The following is a 22,703-nucleotide window of genomic DNA, read 5'->3' as shown; positions in this document are numbered from 1 at the left end:
ACAACGGAACTGAGGGCTCGTCCGGGATTTGAACCCGGGACCTCTCGCACCCGAAGCGAGAATCATACCCCTAGACCAACGAGCCGTGAAAATAATAAAGTTCATGTCAATTTTAATATTGGTCAAATGATAAGCAGCGCAAGCGTTTAGGAACAATTGTACAGTTCAAAAATATTGCCAACAACTTAAAACATTAATTGTTCATTCGGACTGCATTCAAGCCTTGTTTTGTAATGCAAAAATAGTTACAGATGTCCTGTGATATAGTGTTGCCGAGATGTCCAAAGTGCTGGTCTTAGCCTCCAGTTCAAGGAGGCTTTGATTCAAATCCTTGCAAGGGCAATCAACTCTTTGCATTGAAGCGTCATTTTAAAAGGCCATCAATTATGTGCTATATTCCTGGAAGTTTGGCTGAGCGTGCTAAGGCACTGGATTTTGGCTCCAGTCCCTTAGGGGGCATCGGTTCAATTCCTACCACTGCCAGTCAATAATCTGTGTTCAAGGAGCATAATGAACAGTGATCAGTAGGATGCCTGTGAAGTGTTTGAGTAGTTTAACATTGTAGAGTGTTATTATATTGTACACTCTACAAAATCAGTCACTGAGACGATGTCGTCGCGGGATGCTCAGAGTACCGTTTCTTTAGGAAGAATATAACTTCTTCAAGGCTCCAGCGAGATTCGAATTTGGATCACTGGGTTCCAACCCCTGATGTTGATCGTTAAACCACACAACCTGCTGTAAAATCAATTAATGAATACAACATTGTCCAAAGTGGGAAAGTACATAATACTTATTGCATTTCAGCAATGACCTTTCCTGTTGTATTTCCCTGATGATATATTCCAATACATTTTATTTCCATTGAAAGCAGGTCTGTGGGTTGATGGTGACCAAGACTTAAGACAAAAATATTGACTAGCCTGCCATGGATATTGCCTGGTTTAAGTGACTTCAATGGGAAACCTGAAGCAATTCAAGAACGGTCGGGTCAATCCTTCAATACTGTGGACAACTTTGAGCACAACTTTGTGGGCTCGTCCGGGAATTGAACCCGGGACCTCGCGCACCCAAAGCGAGAATCATACCCCTAGACCAACGAGCCACAATTAACTTGATTGATATTTCGATTTCTGAAGTTGGTCAAATGATTTGCATGGGCACAAGCGTTTAAGAACAATTGTATAATTCCAACTTATTGCCACCAACTTAAAGTATTCATTCTCCAGTCAGACTGCATTAAAGTCTTACTTTGAAATGCAAAAATAGTTGCAGATGTCCCGTGATAAAGTGTTGTCGAGTTGGCCAAGGTGCTGGATATCGGCTCCAGTTCAAGGAGGCGTTGCTTCAAATCCTTGCAAGTGCAGTCAACCCCTTTGAACTGAAGCATCATTTTTAAATTTCATTAATAAAGCACGTTATTTGTGGTAGCGTGGCCGAGGGGTCTAAGGTGCTGGATTTAGGCTCCAGTCTCTTAAGAGGCGTGGGTTCAAATCTCACCACTGCCAGTCAGCGACCTGTGTCCAAGGACTATATTGAAACTCTTTTCTCCAAAGGAAATACTGTGGACTGACAATGTCTCGCTTAAATAATCAGAATCCCATCAGAAAACGACAACATTCTTTGAAAAATTGCACAAGGTCTTGTTTGTTTATTTTTCATTCTCATTTACCCAGTTGGGACTGACTTACGCAAATGAGAATCAATGCTCGATCATAAGAAGTAGTCAAAGTTGAATGGGTGACTTACCTTAATGAGCTTCTAAGGCGTATGAATGTACGTTGTGTTTAATAAGACTCCTGATAAGCGTTTGAATAGCGTAACATTGCAGTTTTTAAATATCTGGTAGCCTCTAGGATAACTGTCGGAGAGAAGAGGACTAATGAAAATGCTATTGATTCGGGATGTATTTTAGAACTACAAGGCTCCACCGAGATTTGAACTCGGATCACTGGATTCAAAGTCCAGAGTGCTACCCATTACACCATGGAACCTATATTATTGCAAACTGATTTATCTAAAGTGTCAAAAATATATACTCCTTATTGCATTTCAGCATCGACCTGCCCTGTTGTATTTGCCTCAAGATATATTCCAATATATTTTATTTCCAATGAAAGCAGGTTTGCGGGTTGATGGCAACTAATACCAAAGAAGTATGTATTCCCTAGCCTTCCAGGAACACCTTGTTTAACAGTCTTCAATGGGAATCCTGAAGCATTTCAAGATAGCTTGTGTCAATCCTGCAAGACTTCCAACATCTTCGACAATGGAACTGAGGGCTCTTCCTGGATTTGAACCCGGGACCTCTCGCACCCGAAGCGAGAATCATACCCCTAGACCAACGAGCCGTGAAAACAATAAAGTTCATGTCAATTTTAATATTGGTCAAATGATAAGCAGCGCAAGCGTTTAGGAACAATTGTACAGTTCAAACTTATTGCCAACAACTTAAAACATTAATTGTTCATTCGGACTGCATTCAAGCCTTGTTTTGTAATGCAAAAATAGTTACAGATGTCCTGTGATATAGTGTTGCCGAGATGTCCAAAGTGCTGGTCTTAGCCTCCAGTTCAAGGAGGCTTTGATTCAAATCCTTGCAAGGGCAATCAACTCTTTGCATTGAAGCGTCATTTTAAAAGGCCATCAATTATGTTCTATATTCCTGGAAGTTTGGCTGAGCGTGCTAAGGCACTGGATTTTGGCTCCAGTCCCTTAGGGGGCATCGGTTCAATTCCTACCACTGCCAGTCAATAATCTGTGTTCAAGGAGCATAATGAACAGTGATCAGTAGGATGCCTGTGAAGTGTTTGAGTAGTTTAACATTGTAGAGTGTTATTATATTGTACACTCTACAAAATCGGTCACTGAGACGATGTCGTCGCGGGATGCTCAGAGTACCGTTTCTTTAGGAAGAATATAACTTCTTCAAGGCTCCAGCGAGATTCGAATTTGGATCACTGGGTTCCAACCCCTGATGTTGATCGTTAAACCACACAACCTGCTGTAAAATCAATTAATGAATACAACATTGTCCAAAGTGGGAAAGTACATAATACTTATTGCATTTCAGCAATGACCTTTCCTGTTGTATTTCCCTGATGAAATATTCCAATACATTTTATTTCCATTGAAAGCAGGTCTGTGGGTTGATGGTGACCAAGACTTAAGACAAAAATAGTGACTAGCCTGCCAAGGATAATGCCTGGTTTAAGAGACTTCAATGGGAAACCTGAAGCAATTCAAGAACGGTCGGGTCAATCCTTCAATACTGTGGACAACTTTGAGCACAACTTTGTGGGCTCGTCCGGGAATTGAACCCGGGACCTCGCGCACCCAAAGCGAGAATCATACCCCTAGACCAACGAGCCACAATTAACTTGATTGATATTTCGATTTCTGAAGTTGGTCAAATGATTTGCATGGGCACAAGCGTTTAAGAACAATTGTATAATTCCAACTTATTGCCACCAACTTAAAGTATTCATTCTCCAGTCAGACTGCATTAAAGTCTTACTTTGAAATGCAAAAATAGTTGCAGATGTCCTGTGATAAAGTGTTGTCGAGTTGGCCAAGGTGCTGGATATCGGCTCCAGTTCAAGGAGGCGTTGCTTCAAATCCTTCAACCCAGTCGCCAAGAAAAAACGTCGACGGTGTACGTTTCCATGAACACTGGAGACGTACTATTACAACGTAAAAACAGCGTGTTATACCTACAGTATCCACGCGTGCCGCTGTGGAGGCGGGTTTCGGGGTTTGGGTTTCACGGCTTTCGCGGCAAATTGTGGACACGATTGTTTAGGGGGGGGGGGGGGGAGGTAGACTGTTGTTGACCGGGGAGGGGGGGGGGAGACACGTTTGTTGAGGGGGGGGACGACGACACGATTGTAGGGGGGGGGGGGGGGGGAACACGTTAGTTGAAGGGGGACGACGACGACGACACGTTTGTTGAGGGGGGGGGAGACACGTTTGTAGGGGGGGGGGGGGGGGGGGGGGCACGCTCGACAACGAGAGTTGGTTTTTATTGAACGCTCGACAACGAGAGTTGGATTTTATCGAACGAGACTTCAACACGGAACAGCTGCACGAAACGATGGTCACGTCACTCTCGGTGACGGTGTCGACAACAATGAACACACGAACAATGTTAATAGAACAACACACAACCACATAACATCCCGAACCCATCAACCCCACTTAATCCTAACAACAAAACAAGTTAACAAAAGCCCCATTTGTCAACTGACAACCCCAATTCCCAGAATCCCCCGCGGCTCCGGAACACGGCGTAGCTTATATTAATCTTTATTATCCGAATGGGAAATGCAATATTTTAGGACAGATACACCATTAAACGCGTTTCTAATGACATTTCTAGCGAGAAATGTACATTTTCCTTACATAATCTTCAGTCAGCGAATGTGTATGATCTTTATTAATCTTTATTATCTGAATGGGAAATGCAATATTTTAGGACCGATTCACCGTTAAACGTGTTTCTAATAACATTTCTAGCGAGAAATATACTTTTTACTTGCATAATCTTCAGTCAGTGATTGTGTCTGATCTTTAGTTTTATAGTTATTAGGATTTGATCGGATCGCTCGCATGTTTCAACGTCAGGTTGTTAGGCTGCTTTCGCTAAACTAGCAGGTCACGTGCTTCCTGCGTTTGTGTTATTAAACTGTTACTCTATGTAACTTTTAATGATATCATCTTGTTAGAAACACGTATATCTGAGAGGCAACCCAGTCGCCAAAAGCATTCGTTGACAGTGTACGTTTCGTGAACACTGGATTACGTCGCATTTCAACATAAAATAGCGTGTTATACACACACACACACGCACGCACACACACAGACACACACACAGACACACACGCAGACACACGCACGCACACACAGACACACACAGACACACACACACACACACACACACACACACACACACACACACACACACACACACACACACACACACACACACACACACACACACACACACACACACACACACACACACACACACACACACACACACACACACACACACACACACACGGTGCATTTCGCTGCTAAAACAACAACAACAAAATATTCCCTCAAATATTATTACTAAAGAACCGTTTTCCAAAGAACGAAATGTAAACCAATGCATTCTGAATGGGAGTGTTTCTCCGATTTTTCCATGCTACACAGAACGAAATGTAAACCCATGCAAATAAAGACTTCATGGTCATAATAATTTAAATATCATTAATCTCTGTGTGTTGGGTGGTATTCTATTTTTTTCAACGGGGCTGCATCCAGTCACTTGACCGTCATGCTGCTATGGTGGTTGCTATCGACCGCCCCCTTACATGGCTCTATAAACCACGCGGCAAATGAGCTGCCGTAAATTGTGTTGTTTTTGTCGTAAACTGGGGTCCGATGGTTAAAAAATAGACAGATATTCCGAGGTATCCTTAAAAGGCAGCTTGGATGTTTTTATTTTCTGCAGTTTAGACTTCTTCTATAACCTATTTTTGAAAGCAAAACACCAAGTTCATTGATTTAACGAGGCAGGGTTATTTGAAACAATTTATTCAATAGATATTTGTGAGAGGTCATTCCTTCTCCTGAGTTTGCTTCCTATTTATGTCTAGTGTACACCCCTACTGTCCAAAAGCATCCCCCCCCCCTCCCCATATGGATTTGGAGAGTTGTTGCCACGTCCCAGTGGTGGAAGTATCATATAATATGAAAGAGGGCATTCAATTATACTACAATGATCAATTAGGAGGCCGAAGCCCTAAAGGAAGTGATACAATAGGTGACTGAGGCGAGAACATTTAAGTAAACTGTACCTTGGGGTCTCTTATATATCAAAGGGGGTTTCAAAGGACGCATACGCTTCAACCTGTGGCTCCAGCCCTACAGGAAATGACTCAGCAAGTGCTCCATCTCGTTGCACCTGCACCCAGCGGCTCGCTTGCAAGATTTTGGCCTGATGTTCTTCCCAGACCTATACCCTAACAGTCCAACATGCATATCTGAGAATCAGGCCTCTCTTCAATAATGACAAAATGTTAGGAGAGAAATACAGATTCACTTTTTGTTATCTCATAAGCGGCGTGGTGCCGGCTCCTTTTGACCTTTTGACCCCAGACTTCAAAGACGTGGCCACAGGCCAGCTGTGTCTACACACATTAAGCCACAAATGTACACCTCCATCCCGCAAAAAATGGGGCTTAGAAACTAACCTCTGTCTTATATACATTGACTGTACTGTTGGAGGTCACGCCCCTTTTCCGGCCTTTTCGAGATAGCTAGGGATGCTAAAATGTTTACACACATTTCCCGGGGCCCCGAGAACGACATATCCAAGATTTGTAGTTCTAGCCCATAGAGAAAAAAAGTTTTCCCAAATGGACTGTCATTTGGACAAAGCCCCTTCAGAAGTGTTGCCTGCGAGACCTAATGGTTCAGAATGTGGTGGAAAAACAGTTTTTGAGATAGGAAGGTCCTACCGCCCTGAAATTTGAATACCATATTCTAGGGCCTAACTGGGACCCCCGCACCGAAACTTGGCCCGGTCGGACCCCGAGTGCAGGAAGGGGGGGCCTGGACTTTCATAATCTTCACTCGGTGAATGTAAAGGATGTTTGGTCGGATGTTATGACGAAGAATCATAATGTGAATGGGAATATTCTATTAATGTCTTGATATCATCTTTCGTCTCAACACTTCTGCTGCAGCCGCTTAAAGTCTCACTCCGAGAACCTTAAAATATGAATCAATTCATTAGAAGTATGAAAATATCTTCCCGGTCGTGCAACAGGGCAAACAAGGTGTCCTTTGACATCTACGTTTCGAGACGATTGCAACAGTGCCACACATGATCCTATTTGAATATGTTTCGGGGTAGTAATTAGCTGTCGATTTTGGAGGCCTTTATCAATAATGACCAGCTATAGATTTGCTCCCCGATGGAGATTTTTGACAAATTACATGTTAATTAGCATCTACACGTTAAGCTGAGTCCAATGAGATCAAGCTCGCCCTCTTGCTACACCGAGATCATGTCCTAGACCTAGGTGTACCATGTAAAATACATGTTACCATTAGCTAGAGTGTCATGCTTGGTGTCATTGGACTCAGCTCAACGTGTAGATGCTAAATAACGTGTCATTTGTCACAATTTTTTATCGGGAAGCAAATCAATAGCTGCTCATTATTGATTAAGGCCTCCAATTTCGACAGCTAATTACTACCATTAAACATGTTCGAATATGCTCATGTGTGGCACCGTTGCAATCGCCTGGAAGTGTAGATGTTGAAGGACACCTTGTTCGTTCTCCTACGCCACCGGGAAGATATTTACATGCTTCTGATTGACTAATGAATTGATTCAGCTATTCCCCCAGAAGTCTGGGGTCAAAAGGTCAAAAGGAGACGGCACCAGCCCCGTTGAAAAAAATAGAATACTACCCAACACACGGAGATTAATGATATTTAAATGATTATGACAATGAAGTCTTTATTTGCATGGGTTTACATTTCGTTCTGTGTAGCATGGAAAAATCTGAGAAACACTCCCATTCAGAATGCATTGGTTTACATTTCGTTCTTTGGAAAACGGTTCTTTAGTAATAATATTTGAGGGAATATTTTGTTGTTTTAGCAGCGAAATGCACCGTGTGCGTGTGTGTGTGTGTGTGTGTGTGTCTGTGTGTGTCTGTGCGTGCGTGCGTGCGTGTGTGTGTGTGTGTGTGTGCGTGCGTGTGTGTGTGTATAACACGCTATTTTATGTTGAAATGCGACGTAATCCAGTGTTCACGAAACGTACACTGTCAACGAATGCTTTTGGCGACTGGGTTGCCGCTCAGATATACGTGTTTCTAACAAGATGATATCATTAAAAGTTACATAAAGTAACAGTTTAATAACACAAACGCAGGAAGCACGTGAGCTGCTAGTTTAGCGAAAGCAGCCTAACAACCTGACGTTGAAACATGCGAGCGATCCGATCAAATCCTAATAACTATAAAACTAAAGATCAGACACAATCACTGACTGAAGATTATGCAAGTAAAAAGTATATTTCTCGCTAGAAATGTTATTAGAAACACGTTTAACGGTGAATCGGTCCTAAAATATTGCATTTCCCATTCAGATAATAAAGATTAATAAAGATCATACACATTCGCTGACTGAAGATTATGTAAGGAAAATGTACATTTCTCGCTAGAAATGTCATTAGAAACGCGTTTAATGGTGTATCTGTCCTAAAATATTGCATTTCCCATTCGGATAATAAAGATTAATATAAGCTACGCCGTGTTCCGGAGCCGCGGGGGATTCTGGGAATTGGGGTTGTCAGTTGACAAATGGGGCTTTTCTTAACTTGTTTTGTTGTTAGGATTAAGTGGGGTTGATGGGTTCGGGATGTTATGTGGTTGTGTGTTGTTCTATTAACATTATTCGTGTGTTCATTGTTGTCGACACCGTCACCGAGAGTGACGTGACCATCGTTTCGTGCAGCTGTTCCGTGTTGAAGTCTCGTTCAATAAAAACCAACTCTCGTTGTCGAGCGTTCAATAAAAACCAACTCTCGTTGTCGAGCGTGCCCCCCCCCCCCCCCCTACAAACGTGTCTCCCCCCCCTCAACAAACGTGTCCCCCCCCCCCCCCTCCCCGGTCAACAACAGTCTACCTCCCCCCCCCCCCCCCCCCTAAACAATCGTGTCCACAATTTGCCGCGAAAGCCGTGAAACCCAAACCCCGAAACCCGCCTCCACAGCGGCACGCGTGGATACTGTAGGTATAACACGCTGTTTTTACGTTGTAATAGTACGTCTCCAGTGTTCATGGAAACGTACACCGTCGACGTTTTTTCTTGGCGACTGGGTTGAATCCTTGCAAGTGCAGTCAACCCCTTTGAACTGAAGCATCATTTTTAAATTTCATTAATAATGCACGTTATTTGTGGTAGCGTGGCCGAGGGGTCTAAGGTGCTGGATTTAGGCTCCAGTCTCTTAAGAGGCGTGGGTTCAAATCTCACCACTGCCAGTCAGCGACCTGTGTCCAAGGACTATTTTGAAACTCTTTTCTCCAAAGGAAATACTGTGGACTGACAATGTCTCGCTTAAATAATTAGAATCCCATCAGAAAATGACAACATTCTTTGAAGAATTGCACAAGGTCTTGTTTGTTTATTTTTCATTCTCAATTACCCAGTTGGGACTGACTTACGCAAATGAGAATCAATGCTCGATCATAAATAGTCAAAGTTGAATGGGTGACTTACCTTAATGAGCTTCTAAGGCGTATGAATGTACGTTGTGTTTAATAAGACTCCTGATGAGCGTTTGAATAGTGTAACATTGCAGTTTTTAAATATCTGGTAGCCTCTAGGATAACTGTCGGAGAGAAGAGGACTAATGAAAATGCTGTTGATTTGGGATGTATTTTAGAACTACATGGCTCCACCGAGAACTCGGATTGAACTCGGATCACTGGATTCAAAGTCCAGAGTGCTAACCATTACACCATGGAACCTACATTAAAACAAACTGATTTATCTAAAGTGTCAAAAATATATACTCCTTATTGCATTTCAGCATCGACCTGCCCTGTTGTATTTGCCTCAAGATATATTCCAATATATTTTATTTCCAATGAAAGCAGGTTTGCGGGTTGATGGCAACTAATACCAAAGAAGTAATCCCTAGCCTTCCAGGAACACCTTGTTTAACACTCTTCAATGGGAATCCTGAAGCATTTCAATATAGCTTGTGTCAATCTTGCATGACTTCCGACATCTTCGACAACGGAACTGAGGGCTCGTCCGGGATTTGAACCCGGGACCTCTCGCACCCGAAGCGAGAATCATACCCCTAGACCAACGAGCCGTGAATACAAAAAAGTTCATGTCAATTTTAATATCGGTCAAATGATAAGCAGCGCAAGCGTTTAGGAACAATTGTACAGTTCAAACTTATTGCCAACAACTTAAAACATTAATTGTTCATTCGGACTGCATTCAAGCCTTCTTTTGTAATGCAAAAATAGTTACAGATGTCCTGTGATATAGTGTTGCCGAGATGTCCAAAGTGCTGGTCTTAGCCTCCAGTTCAAGGAGGCTTTGATTCAAATCCTTGCAAGGGCAATCAACTCTTTGCATTGAAGCGTCATTTTAAAAGGCCATCAATTATGTGCTATATTCCTGGAAGTTTGGCTGAGCGTGCTAAGGCACTGGATTTTGGCTCCAGTCCCTTAGGGGGCATCGGTTCAATTCCTACCACTGCCAGTCAATAATCTGTGTTCAAGGAGCATAATGAACAGTGATCAGTAGGATGCCTGTGAAGTGTTTGAGTAGTTTAACATTGTAGAGTGTTATTATATTGTACACTCTACAAAATCAGTCACTGAGACGATGTCGTCGCGGGATGCTCAGAGTACCGTTTCTTTAGGAAGAATATAACTTCTTCAAGGCTCCAGCGAGATTGGAATTTGGATCACTGGGTTCCAACCCCTGATGTTGATCGTTAAACCACACAACCTGCTGTAAAATCAATTAATGAATACAACATTGTCCAAAGTGGGAAAGTACATAATACTTATTGCATTTCAGCAATGACCTTTCCTTTTGTATTTCCCTAATGATATATTCCAATACATTTTATTTCCATTGAAAGCAGGTCTGTGGGTTGATGGTGACCAAGACTTAAGACAAAAATATTGACAAGCCTGCCAAGGATATTGCCTGGTTTGAGAGACTTCAATGGGAAATCTGAAGCAATTCAAGAACGGTCGGGTCAATCCTTCAATACTGTGGACAACTTTGAGCACAACTTTGTGGGCTCGTCCAGGAATTGAACCCGCGAACCTCTCGCACCCAAAGCGAGAATCATACCCCTAGACCAACGAGCCACATTTAACTTGATTGATATTTCGATTTCTGAAGTTGGTCAAATGATTTGCATGGGCACAAGCGTTTAAGAACAATTGTATAATTCCAACTTATTGCCACCAACTTAAAGTATTCATTCTCCATTCAGACTGCATTAAAGTCTTACTTTGAAATGCAAAAATAGTTGCAGATGTCCTGTGATAAAGTGTTGTCGAGTTGGCCAAGGTGCTGGATATCGGCTCCAGTTCAAGGAGGCGTTGCTTCAAATCCTTGCAAGTGCAGTCAACCCCTTTGAACTGAAGCATCATTTTAAAATTTCATTAATAAAGCACGTCATTTGTGGTAGCGTGGCCGAGGGGTCTAAGGTGCTGGATTTAGGCTCCAGTCTCTTAAGAGGCGTGGGTTCAAATCTCACCACTGCCAGTCAGCGACCTGTGTCCAAGGTCTATTTTGAAACTCTTTTCTCCAAAGGAAATACTGTGGACTGACAATGTCTCGCTTAAATAATTAGAATCCCATCAGAAAATGACAACATTCTTTGAAGAATTGCACAAGGTCTTGTTTGTTTATTTTTCCAGTTGGGACTGACTTACGCAAATGAGAATCAATGCTCGATCATAAGTAGTCAAAGTTGAATGGGTGACTTACCTTAATGAGCTTCTAAGGCGTATGAATGTACGTTGTGTTTAATAAGACTCCTGATAAGCGTTTGAATAGTGTAACATTGCAGTTTTTAAATATCTGGTAGCCTCTAGGATAACTGTCGGAGAGAAGAGGACTAATGAAAATGCTGTTGATTTGGGATGTATTTTAGAACTACACGGCTCCACCGAGATTTGAACTCGGATCACTGGATTCAAAGACCAGAGTGCTAACCATTACACCATGGAACCTACATTTAAACAAACTGATTTATCTAAAGTGTCAAAAATATATACTCCTTATTGCATTTCAGCATCGACCTGCCCTGTTGTATTTGCCTCAAGATATATTCCAATATATTTTATTTCCAATGAAAGCAGGTTTGCGGGTTGATGGCAACTAATACCAAAGAAGTATGTATTCCCTAGCCTTCCAGGAACACCTTGTTTAACAGTCTTCAATGGGAAACCTGAAGCATTTCAAGATAGCTTGTGTCAATCCTGCAAGACTACCGACAACTACGACATCGGAACTGAGGGCTCGTCCGGGATTTGAACCCGGGACCTCTCGCACCCGAAGCGAGAATCATACCCCTAGACCAACGAGCCGTGAAAACAATAAAGTTCATGTCAATTTTAATATTGGTCAAATGATAAGCAGCGCAAGCGTTTAGGAACAATTGTACAGTTCAAAAATATTGCCAACAACTTAAAACATTAATTGTTCATTCGGACTGCATTCAAGCCTTGTTTTGTAATGCAAAAATAGTTACAGATGTCCTGTGATATAGTGTTGCCGAGATGTCCAAAGTGCTTGTCTTAGCCTCCAGTTCAAGGAGGCTTTGATTCAAATCCTTGCAAGGGCAATCAACTCTTTGCATTGAAGCGTCATTTTAAAAGGCCATCAATTATGTGCTATATTCCTGGAAATTTGGCTGAGCGTGCTAAGGCACTGGATTTTGGCTCCAGTCCCTTAGGGGGCATCGGTTCAATTCCTACCACTGCCAGTCAATAATCTGTGTTCAAGGAGCATAATGAACAGTGATCAGTAGGATGCCTGTGAAGTGTTTGAGTAGTTTAACATTGTAGAGTGTTATTATATTGTACACTCTACAAAATCAGTCACTGAGACGATGTCGTCACGGGATGCTCAGAGTACCGTTTCTTTAGGAAGAATATAACTTCTTCAAGGCTCCAGCGAGATTGGAATTTGGATCACTGGGTTCCAACCCCTGATGTTGATCGTTAAACCACACAACCTGCTGTAAAATCAATTAATGAATACAACATTGACCAAAGTGGGAAATTCTTATTGCATTTCAGCAATGACCTTTCCTGTTGTATTTCCCTAATGATATATTCCAATACATTTTATTTCCATTGAAAGCAGGTCTGTGGGTTGATGGTGACTAAGACCAATATATTGACTAGCATGCCAAGGATATTGCCTGGTTTAAGGGACTTCATTGGGAAACATGATGCAATTCAAGAACGGTCGGGTCAATCCTTCAATACTGTGGACAACTTTGAGCACAACTTTGTGGGCTCATCCGGGAAATGAACCCGGGACCTCTCGCACCCAAAGCGAGAATCATACCCCTAGACCAACGAGCCACAATTAACTTGATTGATATTTCGATTTCTGAAGTTGGTCAAATGATTTGCATGGGCACAAGCGTTTAAGAACAATTGTATAATTCCAACTTATTGCCACCAACTTAAAGTATTCATTCTCCATTCAGACTGCATTAAAGTCTTACTTTGAAATGCAAAAATAGTTGCAGATGTCCTGTGATAAAGTGTTGTCGAGTTGGCCAAGGTGCTGGATATCGGCTCCAGTTCAAGGAGGCGTTGCTTCAAATCCTTGCAAGTGCAGTCACCCCCTTTGAACTGAAGCATCATTTTTAAATTTCATTAATAAAGAACATCATTTGTGGTAGCGTGGCCGAGGGGTCTAAGGTGCTGGATTTAGGCTCCAGTCTCTTAGTTCAAATCTCACCACTGCCAGTCAGTGACCTGGGTCCAGGGACTATTTTGAAACTCTTTTCTCCAAAGGAAATACTGTGGACTGACAATGTCTCGCTTAAATAATTAGAATCCCATCAGAAAACGACAACATTCTTTGAAGAATTACACAAGGTCTTGTTTGTTTATTTTTCATTCTCATTTACCCAGTTTGGACTGACTTACGCAAATGAGAATCAATGCTCGATCATAAGAAGTAGTCAAAGTTGAATGGGTGACTTACCTTAATGAGCTTCTAAGGCGTATGAATGTATGTTGTGTTTAATAAGACTCCTGATAAGCGTTAGAATAGTGTAACATTGCAGTTTTTAAATATCTAGTAGCCTCTAGGATAACTGTCGGAGAGAAGAGGCCAAATGTTAATGCTGTTGATTTGGGATGTATTTTAGAAATACAAGGCTCCATCGAGATTTGAACTTGGATCACTGGATTCAAAGTCCAGAGTGCTAACCATTACTCCATGGAAGCTACATTTTTACAAACTGATTTATCTAAAGTGTCAAAAATATATACTCCTTATTGCATTTCAGCATCGACCTGCCCTGTTGTATTTGCCTCAAGATATATTCCAATATATTTTATTTCCAATGAAAGCAGGTTTGCGGGTTGATGGCAACTAATACCAAAGAAGAATGTAATCCCTAGCCTTCCAGGAACACCTTGTTTAACAGTCTTCAATGGGAATCCTGAAGCATTTCACGATAGCTTGTGTCAATCCTGCAAGACTTCTGACATCTGCGACAATGGAACTGAGGTCTCGTCGGGGATTTGAACCCTGGACCTCTCACATCCGAAGCGAGAATCAAACCCCTAGACCAACGAGCCACATAAATAATGAAGTTCATGTCAATTTTAATATTGGTCAAATGATAAGCAGCACAAGCGTTTAGGAACAATTGTACAGTTCAAACTTATTGCCAATAACTTAAAACATTAATTGTTCATTCTGACTGCATTAAAGCCTTGTTTTGTAATGCAAAAATAGTTACAGATGTCCTGTGATAAAGTGTTGTCGAGTTGGCCAAGGTGCTGGATATAGGCTCCAGTTCAAGGAGGCGTTGCTTCAAATCCTTGCAAGTGCAGTCAACCCCTTTGAAATGAAGCATCATTTTGAAATTTCATTAATTAAGCACATTATTTGTGGTAGCGTGGCCGAGGGCTCTAAGGTGCTGGTTTTAGGCTCCAGTCTATTCGGAGGCGTGGGTTCAAATCTCACCACGGCCAGTCAGCGACCTGTGTCAAAGGACTATTTTGAAACTCTTTTCTCCAAAGGAAATACTGTGGACTGACATTGTCTCGCTTAAATAATTAGAATCCCATCAGAAAACGACAACATTCTTTGAAGAATTGCACAAGGTCTTGTTTGTTTATGTTTCATTCTCATTTACCCAGTTGGGACTGACTTACGCAAATGAGAATCAATGCTCGATCATAAGAAGTAGTCAAAGTTGAATGGGTGACTTACCTTAATGAACTTCTCAGGCGTATGAATGTACGTTGTGTTTAATAAGACTCCTGTGAAGTGTTTGAATAGTGTAACATTGCAGAGTGTAAATATCTGGTAGCCTCTAGGATAACTGTCGGAGAGAAGAGGCCTAATGAATATGCCGTTGATTTGGGAAGTATATTAAATATACAAGGCTCCACCGAGAATTGAACTCGGATCACTGGATTCAAAGTCCAGAGTGCTAACCATTACACCATGGAACCTACAATTATACAAACTGATGAATACATATTTATCTAAAGAGCAAAAAATATATACTCCTTATTGCATTTCAGCGTCGACCTGCCCTGTTGTATTTGCCTCAAGATATATTCCAATATATTTTATTTCCAATGAAAGCATGTCTGCGGGTTGATGGTGACTAAGACTTAAGACAAAAATATTGACTAGCCTGCCAAGGAAAATGCCTTGTTTAAGCATCTTCAATGGGAATCCTGAAGAATTTCAAAAAAGCTTGTCAATCCTGCAAGATTTAAGACATTGTTGAGCACGGAACCCAGGACTCAACGGGGATTTGAACCCGAGACCACTCACACCTGAAGCCAGAATCTTACCCCTAGACCAACGAGGCATGAAATTAAATATTAATGCGTACATTTTTGATATTGGTCAAATATCAAGCAACCTCAGCGTTTAATTACAATTGTAAAGTTCCAACTTACTGCCAACTACTTAAAATATAAATTGTTCATTTGGACTGCATTAAAGCCTTATTTATTAATGCAAAAATAGTTACAGATGTCCTGTGATATAGTGTTGCCGACCTGTCCAAGGTGCTGGAGTTGGACTCCAGTTAATGGAGGCGTTGATTCAAATCCTTGCAAGGGCAATCATCTCTTTTAACTGAAGCATCATTTTGAAAGGCCATTACGAAAGCACAAACTTCATGGTTGTGGGCAGAGCGGTCTAAGCCGCGGGTTATAGGCCCGACTCTGGAGATGTGGGTTCAAATCACGGCACTGCCAGCCAATGACCTACGTTCAAGGGGTATTTTGAAACGCAATAATCTAAAGGCAATACTGTGGACAAACAATGTCTAGCTTAAATGCTTAGAATCCCTTCAAAAATCGACAATATTCCATGAAGAATTACAGAAGGTCTTGTTTTGTTTATGTTTCATTCTCGTTTACCCAGTTGGGAGGGAATTACGTAAACGAGAATCAATGCATAATCATAAGCAGTAGTCAACTTTGAATAGGTGACTTACCTTAATGAGCTTCTAAGGGGTATGAATGTACATATTGATCTATAAGACTCCTGTGAAGCGTTTGAGTTGTGTAATCTGGTACACTCTGGGAAAAAAAGGGTTAGGGTGTGAAAACTGTCAGAGACAATGGCTACTCATAATACTGTTTTTTTTGGAAGTAATGTAAAATCAACAAGGCTCCACCAAGATTCTAACTCGGATCACTGTATTCAAAGTCCAAAGTGCTAACCATTACGCCATGGAACCTTCGGTGAAATCAATGAATGATAACAACATTGTCCAGAATGTGAAAAATATTTATATTTTTAAAAGATATACTCCTTATTGCATTTTAGCATTGACCTGTCCTGTACGTCCTGTTTCCATGTTATAACCAGGCTCTTACCATATACCCTCTAATTAGTTATAACAATTGTCTCTCTAATTAGCTGAAACTTTAATGTAAAAGGAAGCATTGTTTGTTTTCATAGGATTGCCACGTTCTTACTATATCCCTTGTTATACCATATTCCATTGTCAATTAAATTAAAATGAAAAACTATTGGGTCAACGAGCCCCTGAGTCTGTAGACGTCTGCTAAAAATGTCGAGCAACACATCGAAGAAATTGCAAAAGTCATAGCAAGAATATTGTGATTCGACACTTAAGAAAGCTGTCCTCGGAGCACACCATTACCACCGCAGGAATATGCAAATATGTGAGGGTGCTTGAGTCGCAATTCCCAACACGAATTGGGGACTTTCAGAGGTAGGGACCTATGTTATCTTTCTTGATCAAGCCCGACCGCTTTGATGGACTCAAACTGAATTAATCTCTGATGGAAGAGTTCAACATTGTGGGTGACAACATTTGCAGAGCTACGCAAACAACTAGAAACCACGGCATTGCGATATTTCACCTGCTGGGCATCGGCACCGGAGAAGTTCAGCTGACAGTCTTTGGGTCATCTATGTGAGAAGATATTGTCACACATGAGAAACGTGCTCAGCCACTCCCCCAGTCATTTGAAAACTGATCACTCCAAGGCATCTTTAAAACTTAAAGTGACTAAGAACAATGGAGTGCAGCAAAGAAAAGCACGACGAGCACGAATGGTATTTCTGACTGATGCACTTTTGTCCCTTCCTCTAACATTTGCTTCCAATGCAATCCCTTGTAAAATTGTTACTGAAAGGGGTGTTTTGAAATGGTGTCCAAGCATATAATGTCCAGGTAAGTAATTTCAGCTATGCAATTAAAATCACATTTAGTAGGACAACCACACACACGTTTTTCCAATACTAATGGAATTACTGGAGGTATACAGACAATATTCGGGGTACAAACTTAAAGGTTGGGTACGGAATTTGCTTTTTTGGCCATTTTTGCAAAATTACTTGAAATCCTTATCATAACCCGCTTACAGCCACTGAGTTAGAAGTACTGACATGAAAATTAAACAAGTCAATCATCTGTGGAACGGGCAGGGCTCGAAAAACTCCAGCCAATCATTTGGATTGCCACCTCGTTGCATTGGACAGTAAGTACGTCAATCAAACGGTCGTACTGCACTCCCCCTCCCCCGCGCCCCGCGCGCGACCCCTTCGTGCAGTACTCGTGACCCAGAGCAAGCTCCTGTTTGTTGTTATCCTGCGGTAGCTACTGGAACTAGTTAATCCACATTTGGACCTAGCAGTAGAAGACAATTTCCATGGCAGACAAGACGCCACCATCCCCACCACCACCACCACCACCACCACCAGCAAAGAGAAGGAAAACTCTTTTTCAGAGAGTAATTGATAATAAAAACGCTGAAAGAGAAAAACTGAAATCAAGAATAATCCTAGGCGCTGCTTTCGAACGTTGGCGGCAACTGAAGGACGAGAAGGGTCTAAAAACCGATGCTTGTGTGGCGGTTGACATAGTCTCAAAGTTTATACCGTTTATACTCGGTAATACCGGTGTTGAGACGAGTGTATTACTAGTTGTGAAAATGTCCACACCGCAGCAACCCTAGTGAAAACCAGGACTTCCAATACAATTATATGAAACAAACTAAAAATAAAAATAAATAGTAATGATTTATGTGACCGTTTAATGTTTATAACATCTGGTGCAACCATAGCCGCGAGAACGTATTCTCAGCAGGGGGTGCTGGAAAAAAAAAACTCAGCCTGCACTAGACTCGCAACTCGTTACATTGATAAAAAAAGATATATAGCAGCGCAGCTCAATTACACCAGTGCATGCGCGCACAGTTGAAAATCGATCGTTGTGTTCACTTTCTTCACACCATGGTTCACATCCAGCTGCTCACAGAACAAGTTTAGCGCACCACCGCTACCCTCACACTTTTTCATATAACCTTTTTTCAGCACTAGGTCATATGAGCATTAAATAAATGCTGCGTCTCAAAATACCTTGGACAGCAGCGAGGATGACTCGCTTTGCCACGGGCCGAAACTGTTCGGAGCGACCACAGCCAGAGCGAACACAGCGGGGCAGAGGAGTGTCAGGAATAGTCTTTGGTGTAGGCTACACATCAGTACGGCCTATTTGCACTACTGTTTAGTGGCAATGCAGTGTTTTATTCTATGCCTTTTTATTTTCGTATATTATTTCAATGAATACAATTTATTTATTCATAAAAACAAGATCTGGTCTTCAAATCTTTTTTCCAAATATAGGTCGTCTTACAATGGGGTTTGTGTTTATATTCGGACCAATACGGTACAGCGGGCGCTCACATGACGTTAAGCATTTCCTGGTGCATAATGTGACGCTTCAGAACCTAAAATCCCGTTTCTCCCCGTTGACACGACAACACATAACCGGCGTTTTCAGAAATCTCCACTTTGGCCGGAGTTTTTAGAAATGATCGTTTTCGGTGATAAGACAGGGCCTCGGACAGGGGGTGTTGCAGCACCCCCAGCACCCCTACTTCCCGCGGTACTGGGTGCAACTTACAGCTGAATGTAGTGCCATGTTGTTAAACGAAAACCTACGCTAGCCTGGCTCGCTCTCGCGCATCTCTGTTCGCGCTCGTGCATGATTGCGCGTCCAGGTACTTGGAATGGGTGGAGTCAGAGTCAGCGTTGAAGGAGAGGGGGTAGGACCATTTGAGTTGTGTATTTTCAAAATCTGCTGGCGTTTCGCAAATCGCATACCCAACCTTTAATGTGACGCACCAATAACAAGGAACAGAGAAAATGACAAATTTAGATGGGATTTTGAGCATTTTAGACACCTACAATGAGAGAATACTATATAAAATAAATACAAATGGATAAGGCTAAGGAAACAAAACGGGAAAATCAAGGTAATGATTGATGCATATAATGGGAAGAAGGGTAGAGTGATCTCAGCCCTTTATCGAGCTTTGCTGAAGAGTAGAGGGAATTCAACAATGTACATGAAAGAAAATGGTAAAGGGAACTTGAGATTGAATTGACAGAGGAAGAATGGTACAATGTGAGTACAACACACAAAAGGTGGAAATATATTGGGGAGAAATATGGGAAATATTAAAGGAGACACTAGGTTACCCAAGACTGGCTCTGTATACCTGTGGAATCGGACACAGGCAAACACAGGGCTGGGATAGATACCTGATGAAGACACTAGCCAGCAAGAAAACTATAATAAGATCAGTGTTTCCCCCAGTAAATGTCTCAGTCAAGGTGGCAAGCAGCCGGTGGTGTTGTTTGCCGAAAATTTTTGGGGGTATTTTGCTCAAAGATGCCAGTACGCATGAATGAAATAAACGACTGTTTATTTCCATATAAATAAACAACAGTAGGTACAAATGTTGTGCAAACATGCAGATTTTTCGGCCCTCGGTGTGAGGGAGGGGTCCGTTAAGTCGATGGATGCGATGTTTAATCATTTAGTCCAAACTACAGTAGGCTACGGGCAAACCTGAAGTCACCGTCGTGACATTTCATATACGTCCCGTCTGTGTGTGTGTGTGTGTGTGTGTGTGTGTGTGTGTGAGTGAAAGGGAGGAACTTATTTGAAATCGGCCGTGCGTGCCTGTTTGTTGTTTATTGTTTTTGATTTAACAATATATAGGTTTAGAGAAATCTGGCTTTCAGAACTCAGTGCCTACCCACTCACTGACGTCACCGCACGTCACTGGCAGTAGATTGACAGGTGACTATGATAGACTATGCAACAATATATTCAACCACCAGATGTCCCCGTCTCAATTACACTCAAAAAACTTTATTGGCACGACTAATGTTGTAAACAGTATTACCTGAGTATTACGAATGCCATTTTCTTTTTCTTTTTTTTCAATTTTTTTTTTCTTTTTTTTTTCAATACATTGGTAGGCAAGGCGGGGCCCTAGTCTTGTTAAGGCGGCCGCCTTAACAAGATAGTGCTGGGGGAAACCCTGAAGATCATGGAACAAAGCAGAACAACCTGCAAAGGAACAATGGCAGCAGTAAAATAAATTTGACATGGAAAGATTCACACACATATTGAGGTTCCAGGAGGGACCATTTAAATTGAAGTGGGATGAATGGGTTGAATATAAAGGAACTGAACGACACCAAAAAAATTAGGATGCAATAATCGATTCAATAATCTGAAAAACGAATTTTGATTACCTTTAAACTTTTTTCAGAATCAGTTTAAGTTCTATATCTGGTTCATGGTGTGATTTTATCAGTATGTGGTTTTGTTATTTGTTTTACCATAAAAATGTAAGTTTATAAAAAAAATCACATTTAGTCAAACCATTGACGACTTTAATGTTGTATTTATTTTATAATAAACACAGCACTGAGAATGCACTGCTAAAAGTGACCAATAATATCCTTATGCATGCAGACAATCAATGTCTAGAAGACAGACAATATCTCCCCGATGTGTGTGCTTTATGCAGCATGTAACGAGAAGCTGTATAGTGAATTACGGTATTGTCTGTTATTTAAGAAATTTGTGTATATGTGTGTATCATAAAAAAATTGAAAAATTGAAAGCCGGAAAGTGAATCCACTGAAGAAAGGACAATGTCTCCCCCACGTGTGTTCTTCGAGTAACATGAGATGAGAAGCTGATATAAACTAAAAGGAAGTTGATAATGGTTATATTTATTATATATATATATATATATATACACACAAAGTAGGTGAACTTTATAATAAAAAAATATGTTGCAGTGAAGACCATGTTAATATATACGTTTGTTTAGATATATGTATATATATATATGATAAAAAGGGGGTACAAAGATTTAACTTGAGGTATTTTGAGTATTTTATGCTTAAGGTTGCAAAAACCTAGTTTATCTCCTTGAAAAATGATTACAGTTCAATTTAAAAATAACAAATACAAAGAGCTAAAATAAAGAAAAAAATCATAATTGAATAATAGATGCAATAATTAATAATACAATTCTTGTGAAACAAATTATGCGACAAATTCCACTGATTGGTAGTGGGAGGGCCAGTGAATACAAAAAAAAAGGAGAAATTGAATTTGATGTGATGACAAGATCCTTCCGTATTTATGAAAATAATGATTATACAATACCCACCTTAATGATAATATGATGTGAATGTGTGTTAGCTAATACAGCTTTGTGTGGTTTGTATGTGTTTATTACCTGCACAAGCATAAATTTCGAGCGAGGAAGCCAGGGATAAGGATAAGGGTTACATCCGCCTCAGAACACAATAGAAACATGAAGAAAGCAGAACTTGACAACCCACACACACACAAGAATAAATATAACCGCAAGTGGTGATTAACAGGGTCCGAGCAAAATGAAAAGTCAAGAACACACTAATGGAAGATATATAAATATGACATATAATTATGAAGGAAAGATGTTGATGTACCCCTTAATGCCATACTGTGCCTTGGCTTTCAGGTGACTGGGCTGCAGAGCAAATACCGAATGTCATCTTCAGCTTGTTCATAATTGTATAAATGGGATTCAAACTCTCAAACTAAGGATCACCAGTACAGGGCATTATCCCATTGAGCCACTAGGTGCGTTTCCATCCCCCTAATTTAATGCAAACTTTGAAGTATCGAATCAGTAAACGGTGATGGAAACACCAAAATTCGCATTAAAATCCTCTAATTCGCAAAAAAGTTTATCCACTCGCTAGACGTGGTTTTTGAGAAATGCGAAACAGAGTAAATTCGCAAAATGGGAGATGGAAACACATTTTGCGAATCAGCTGTGACGTAGCGAACTTTGAACACACAGGACTGACAGTCTTTCCGATTTCCGCATAACGACCGGCCATAGCAACCCTGCCGACATCAACGTGTAACGTCATCACCCTATTTCGCTCCAATCACTTGATGGAAACGCACTTAATTCGAATTACTTTTTTGCGAACTTTCTAAAGATTCGCATCACCTTTTAGATGGAAACGCAGCTACTGACAAACCTGAAATGTAGCCTCATTCACATGGTGAACAATTCTAT

At 41.1% G+C, this 22,703-nt stretch overlaps 13 non-coding genes across 13 annotated transcripts; 3 read left to right on the top strand and 10 right to left on the bottom strand.

The window, feature by feature from the left end:
- Nucleotides 1-13: 13 nt before the first annotated feature.
- On the bottom strand, nt 14-85 carry trnap-cgg (transfer RNA proline (anticodon CGG)). The gene has a single exon. It is a non-coding gene; the product is annotated as a tRNA-Pro (tRNA).
- Nucleotides 86-1,033: 948 nt separating this feature from the next.
- trnap-ugg (transfer RNA proline (anticodon UGG)) lies at nt 1,034-1,105 on the bottom strand. Its single transcript has one exon. It is a non-coding gene; the product is annotated as a tRNA-Pro (tRNA).
- A 321-nt stretch (nt 1,106-1,426) lies between these two features.
- On the top strand, nt 1,427-1,508 carry trnal-uag (transfer RNA leucine (anticodon UAG)). The gene has a single exon. It is a non-coding gene; the product is annotated as a tRNA-Leu (tRNA).
- Nucleotides 1,509-1,922: 414 nt separating this feature from the next.
- Nucleotides 1,923-1,994, bottom strand: trnaq-uug (transfer RNA glutamine (anticodon UUG)). Its single transcript has one exon. It is a non-coding gene; the product is annotated as a tRNA-Gln (tRNA).
- Nucleotides 1,995-3,299: 1,305 nt separating this feature from the next.
- Nucleotides 3,300-3,371, bottom strand: trnap-ugg (transfer RNA proline (anticodon UGG)). The gene has a single exon. It is a non-coding gene; the product is annotated as a tRNA-Pro (tRNA).
- A 5,597-nt stretch (nt 3,372-8,968) lies between these two features.
- Nucleotides 8,969-9,050, top strand: trnal-uag (transfer RNA leucine (anticodon UAG)). Its single transcript has one exon. It is a non-coding gene; the product is annotated as a tRNA-Leu (tRNA).
- A 411-nt stretch (nt 9,051-9,461) lies between these two features.
- On the bottom strand, nt 9,462-9,539 carry trnaq-uug (transfer RNA glutamine (anticodon UUG)). The gene has a single exon. It is a non-coding gene; the product is annotated as a tRNA-Gln (tRNA).
- A 281-nt stretch (nt 9,540-9,820) lies between these two features.
- trnap-cgg (transfer RNA proline (anticodon CGG)) lies at nt 9,821-9,892 on the bottom strand. The gene has a single exon. It is a non-coding gene; the product is annotated as a tRNA-Pro (tRNA).
- A 1,342-nt stretch (nt 9,893-11,234) lies between these two features.
- On the top strand, nt 11,235-11,316 carry trnal-uag (transfer RNA leucine (anticodon UAG)). Its single transcript has one exon. It is a non-coding gene; the product is annotated as a tRNA-Leu (tRNA).
- Nucleotides 11,317-11,714: 398 nt separating this feature from the next.
- trnaq-uug (transfer RNA glutamine (anticodon UUG)) lies at nt 11,715-11,786 on the bottom strand. Its single transcript has one exon. It is a non-coding gene; the product is annotated as a tRNA-Gln (tRNA).
- A 285-nt stretch (nt 11,787-12,071) lies between these two features.
- On the bottom strand, nt 12,072-12,143 carry trnap-cgg (transfer RNA proline (anticodon CGG)). The gene has a single exon. It is a non-coding gene; the product is annotated as a tRNA-Pro (tRNA).
- A 933-nt stretch (nt 12,144-13,076) lies between these two features.
- trnap-ugg (transfer RNA proline (anticodon UGG)) lies at nt 13,077-13,148 on the bottom strand. Its single transcript has one exon. It is a non-coding gene; the product is annotated as a tRNA-Pro (tRNA).
- Nucleotides 13,149-15,197: 2,049 nt separating this feature from the next.
- Nucleotides 15,198-15,269, bottom strand: trnaq-uug (transfer RNA glutamine (anticodon UUG)). The gene has a single exon. It is a non-coding gene; the product is annotated as a tRNA-Gln (tRNA).
- Nucleotides 15,270-22,703: the final 7,434 nt, after the last annotated feature.

Source organism: Gadus macrocephalus, chromosome 22 (genome assembly GCF_031168955.1).
Source record: "Gadus macrocephalus chromosome 22, ASM3116895v1".
NCBI classification, from domain to species: Eukaryota; Metazoa; Chordata; class Actinopteri; order Gadiformes; family Gadidae; genus Gadus; species Gadus macrocephalus.
The sequence above is the reverse complement of the archived record's forward strand: the minus strand, read 5'-3'. Positions and strand labels throughout refer to the sequence as shown.